Raw genomic sequence first — 5,920 nt, 5'->3', positions numbered from 1 at the left:
ATCACCTGTTAAAGAAATAAATATGAAGCTTGATAATAAGGAAGGCATGAATGATAATGAAAATGATGAAATAATGAAAGACTTGAAATTTGACTATACAAATATCGAATCATGGCCTTCTTTTATATCTAAAAGTATTCGAGATCATATTGTTAGTATGAAATTTACAGCTGAAGTAGACAAGGAATACAAATATCCTTTAAATTCTGAGAAGCGCCATTTTTCAGCTGATCTATTTTACAGGAATATGCATAATAAAGAATCATTTTTGAGATCATGGATGTACTATTCAAAAAATGCCGATAAAGTATTTTGTATATCTTGCAAACTATTTAATACGAATAGTAGATCTTTCTTGACAACTACGGGAAGTAACGATTGGAAGCACATTTATGAAAATTTAAGATCGCATGAAAATTCTCCTGAACATTTAAAACATTTTATTAATTGGGTCGAAATAAGTCAAAGATTAAACACGCATAGCAGCATAGATGAAAATTTACAAAAGGTTATCAGACAGGAGCGCGACCACTGGCAGACTGTTTTAGATCGCTTATGTAATATTATTCTTTATATTACGAGAAATAATTTAGCATTGCGTGGCTCTTCCGACAAATTGTATACACCAAATAATGGAAATTTTTTAGGATTGGTGGAATTACTTGGAAAATATGATATGACCCTTCACGAACATTTGAGACGCATTGTGTGTAAAGAAACTCACGTCCACTATTGCAGTCATGAAATTCAAAATGAGTTAATTTCTTTATTAGCTTCTTCAATTAAGTCACTTATATTAGAGCGTGCCAAACAGGCCAAATATTACAGTATAATTTTAGATTGCATCCAGACATAAGTCACATCGAACAATTATCGTTTACTTTGCAATTTGTTGATGTTTCTTCAAAAGAAATATCAATTAAAGAACATTTCATTACTTATGTACCGATTGAAGACTCCACTGGGCAATCTTTGTATGAAACTACACAACAAATTTTACAAAAAAGTAATTTGGATATTAGAAATTGTAGAGGACAAGGATATGACAATGGATCAAACATGAAAGGCAAAAATAAAGGAGTTCAAGCTCGTATGCTTCAAGAGAATCCACGAGCTTTTTTTATGCCTTGTGGATGCCATAGTCTGAATCTCGTTTTAAGCGACAGTGCTATTTCTTGCACTGAGTGTGTGACATTTTTTGGAATAATACAAAGGGTCTACACTTTATTTTCCGCCTCTGTCGGGAGATGGAAAATTCTTACAGATAGTTTGCCATTCTTGACAGTGAAACCCTTATGCACTACTCGTTGGGAGAGCAGAATCAATTCTTTAAAATCTTTTCGTTTCCAAATAGTTGAGATTCACGATGCTCTCATAACACTTAGTGAAAATGTTTCATCAGATGCTGCTATTAGACATGAGGCTCAAACATTAGCAACACAAATATGTGACTTCGAGTTCATAGTCACTCTCGTAATTTGGTACGACATTTTACATCAAGTGAATATTGTGAGCAAAAGTATGCAATCTATTAATATGGACTTAAACTCTGCTGTAACACTATTAGATTCGTGTATTAATTATATTCGAAAGTATCGAGTTTCTGGATTCGAAAGAACATTAGTAGATGCTAAACAACTAGCTGAAAACCTTGACGTAGATGCTGTTTTTGTAGATAAAAGAGTTCGAAGAAAAAAGCGTGCAATTATGTACGAGACACCAGATGAGATAATGACTGATCCACATGAACGTTTTAAAATATGCGTTTTTAATGTAATATTGGATAAAGCAGATGTTTCGTTAAACGAACGATTTAAACAGCTAAAATCTTTCGAAGAAACTTGGGGGTTTTTATTTAAATTAAAAGATTTGCCGATAGTCAGTGAGTTGGAGAAATTGTGTCAAAATTTGGAAACACAGTTAAGCGATGATACAGACCAAGATATAAACGGTAAGGAGTTATGTGTGGAACTACAGTCGGTAAGTTCCTTATTTCCCAAAGACGTGAATACTCCACTGGAAACATTAAATTTCATTCGTAAAAATAATCTGGAAAATACACTACCGAATGTATGGATAGCATTGAGGATTTTATTGACAATTCCTATAACAGTTGCTAGTGGGGAACTTCAGTAAATTAAAACTCATAAAAACATATTTACGATCTTCCATGACTCAGGAACGATTGAATTCATTGGCATTATTATCAATCGAAAATGAATTGATAAGCGAAGTAGATATTAGTAATAAAGTGAAGGAATTCGCTGACATGAAGGCAAGGAAAAAGTTCATATAAACCTATCTTATTTGAAAAAGCAGTTTTTTTTTAATTATGCATAAAACTTTTAGAAAAAAAAGTAGTTCACAAAAAATAAAAAAACAAAAAAAACATGATTTAAAAAAAGCAAAAAAAATTAAAAACATAAAAAAACAAAAAAAAGTTAAATGGGATTTTGTTTGCCACGTCCTCGTCGTGATCCTGGGTAGTGCAGAGAGCAAACGCAATCGAGAAAGCCACAAGAGGGTGGAGGGGAGGGGGGCGACTTTTGGAGCTCTTGCCCAGGGCGCCATAATTTCTCGCGCCGGCCCTGAACGGATCCAGATTGTAACGTAGACTCTCGGAAAAGAGCACAGGTTTCTGTGGTATGATGGAGATTTTGCAGCGCAGTTCACTCAAGCCCACCGTGCTTGTGTCCCGACCACCGATCTTGAACTCGCCTTCAAGACCTTCATTGAACAAGCGGAAGAGCGCCGAGATCAAGGAAGACTTGCCGAGGCCAGTTCGTCCAACCACCTCAACTTTCCAGCTAGGCTCGATGAATACGTTCAGATTCTATAAAGTGCAATTATATGATAAAACACAAAAAATGTTTGTAAGAATAAACAGTGGGTTTATTTATACCTCCAAAACTGATGGATCATCCTTATGATATTTCATGTTGACATCCTTCAAGATCAATTGTCCTTGGTCATGTAAGTGGCGGTGGAAGGTTCGTGTACTGAAGAATCCTTTCGACGAAGGTCATCAATGATGACTCGCTAAACTGTTTTATGATGTATTGTAGACAAACGATTAAGATCAATGACTGCGATATTGCTAGGCCTGTTGCCGGCTACACTGCCTGTAGTATTAAGAACAAAGAGAACTTGCAATAGGTTGAAGATTGAGAAAAAAAATCACACGCAGAAATAAGGACTGAAACTAAAAGCTTATTTAATTCTACTAATTAATTCTTATAAGTTGTAGTCTTCTGCATCTTTATGAAATACTTAGCAAAAAAATTTAACTCTCATGAACAAAGAACTGTTGAGTAATCAGATATAATTTACCAGTCTTATTCATTGGTATTAGAGAAAAGCAAATGCAGGCGAGGAACAGGCACACTATTAAATCCGCAACGACAGCAAAGGCTATCGCGTATGTTAAAAAGAGGTACCACGTGCCGCTGTGACGATCTTGCAACTCATCAAAACGTTTTTGCATTATTTTCTCCATTTCAGTGCCGCTGCTTCTGATCGTCAGCAAACCATTCAGAGTGGCATTTACGTATGAGAATATGGGACTCTTCACTGAAAACGCAAAAACAAATTCAAAAAACTTCGAAAAATTGTTTAATTCCGGGAAATGTAAGAACTTAAAAATACGAATTCTTTGGCAGGAGTTTTGTCCTCAGAGATATAATATACGCCGCACTTTTTTCTAATAAAGTGTTACTTGTTCTAATACCATGGTATACTTACTTATGCCTTCGAGACGTTTGAGGTCTTGACCAATCTTCATATAGGATTTCGAAGCGAAGAAAAACAAGACGACCAGTATGGCTATCAATATCAACATCCACTGATTTATTATCGCCTCCATGATCATTATACCACATACTATGCAAAACTCTTGGATCGCCTCCAACATCAGTTTGGGCAGCCACTAATCCATGATGCCCATATCCTTCGAAAATCTGTTTAAAATTCTTCCTGGAATACAATAATCGTTAACTCTCTGTAAGAACTGAGAAAAGAATTTGCAAATCCAGAAATCGAAATCAGCGTAAGTTGGACTTTTTAAAAAAAGGTAAAAAAAGGCGCCAAATGTGCATGTACCTCCCATAAAAAACTATTACATGAACTAAAAAAAATCGTTACATAAATAATATAATTCAAGTGGTAATATTGTGTGTGTGTGTGTTAGTTTTTATTATAAATTACCCCTCAGTAGTACGTATGTATGTATTTAAAAAAAAATGAAATAAAATTTTCAAATTGCGCCAATTGCAAAAAGAATATATATTTTCTTGCAACATATAACATATACTATTGTATTTTGTAAATTGCGAAAAGAACATATAATTAAAATAATTAAAAATACCAAATATGAGAATAATTAAAAATACCAAATATGAAAAGTAATGAAGAGATTTAAGAAATAAAGAAGAGATTTAAGTAATATGAATAGATTTAAGAATGAGGTGAATTAATAATATACAGCATGTTTATATATGCGAGCAAATTTAAATAGGCATGCGGCTTAGATTTAATATAGAATAAGTATTTATATGGTGCGCGTTATATATTGTAAAAGCGTATAAGAATAGAATAATGATTTCAGATTTGTAAGACATGCGGTTTAAGTTAAATTTAAAAGTAGATTTAAAATTAATTATAATCTTAATTATATATATTATAATTGTGACTGTAATTTTAATGTTAATTAATGTAAATTAAATAGTAAACATCGTTTATTTCTTTTATATAACATTTACTTATTATATTTTGAGGTCTAGCAGAGTGCCAAATTTTTTTACATAAAAAATTTTGTTATTTTAATAAAATTTTCTCATTTTGTGATGCTTCGTCTTTAATTTTTTGAGAATAATTGTTGTATTCTATTGCAAATATAAAAGACACTTGAATAGAAAGATAAAAGTACGTATCACTTTGTCTCGTTAATTAATGTTATATGTTGCAATAAAATACACTATGCAACAAAATTATCGCAATAAAATTTTTCATCGAAATTTTGCTATTCTTTAAATGCGCATAACTCGGTCAATTTTCATCGTATCAAGACGATTTTTTTTCATTTTGTAGGTAATTATCTGTACTTTAAGAAAAATTTGATGCGAAATTAGGTGCAAGTCGATACCGGATCTCCATGTTTTTAAAGCCCAAGCATTTTTTTTCTTAAAAAATTTGATTGTTTGACGCGCTACCTGGATCGCCCCGATTTTTTTTCGAAAATACCACATAGACCATTGTAAAGTGCACTTTTCAACAAATAATTTGAAAAAAAATTCAAGTCTCTACGACTTTTTTTGACCGAGTAATGCCATTTTGAAGTTATTCGGGCGTTTTTAACGAATATTGCGATAGAGTCAAATGCCGAAACCTCATTATGGGGAAGGATCCGTATTGAACATTAATTTTATTATGCAGAGTGAATACTAATAAAAAAATACAGAAAATCACAGGATATTTTATTTTCTTACTGAAAATGCCTCGGCTTACTGAAATTCAATCTACTCAAATTGTGGCCCTGCTAGATACGGGATTGAGTCAGAGCGCCGTAGCAATAAGAATGGGTATTAATTGCTCGACGGTATCGCGTGTTTTTAGTCGGTACCAAGAAACAGATTCTTATCATCGGAGGCCTGGTCAAGATCGACCTAGGGTAACTACGAATCGGGAGGATCGCAACATTGTCAATGAAACTCTGCGCATTCCAACAAGGGTTGCGCGACAAATTGGGAATGAAGCTTTACCAGCCAGACGAATTAGTACTCAAACGATAAGAACACACCTTCACGAAAGAGGTTTAAGATCACGAATTCGTGCTAGAGTGCCCATGTTGACAACAGTGCATCGGCGAACTCGTCTACGTTATGCCCGTAATCATCGAAACTGGACGGCCAGACAGTGGAGAAAT

At 33.7% G+C, this 5,920-nt stretch overlaps 1 pseudogene; it reads right to left on the bottom strand.

The window, feature by feature from the left end:
• The window catches only part of LOC108758104 (multidrug resistance-associated protein 4-like), a 41,983-nt pseudogene that overhangs the window by 1,223 nt on the left and 34,840 nt on the right, over nucleotides 1-5,920 (bottom strand).

This window comes from Trachymyrmex cornetzi, unplaced genomic scaffold (assembly GCF_001594075.2).
Source record: "Trachymyrmex cornetzi isolate Tcor2-1 unplaced genomic scaffold, Tcor1.1 scaffold1505, whole genome shotgun sequence".
In the NCBI taxonomy this organism is placed as follows: domain Eukaryota; kingdom Metazoa; phylum Arthropoda; class Insecta; order Hymenoptera; family Formicidae; genus Trachymyrmex; species Trachymyrmex cornetzi.
This window is presented reverse-complemented; position numbering and strand designations above follow the sequence as displayed.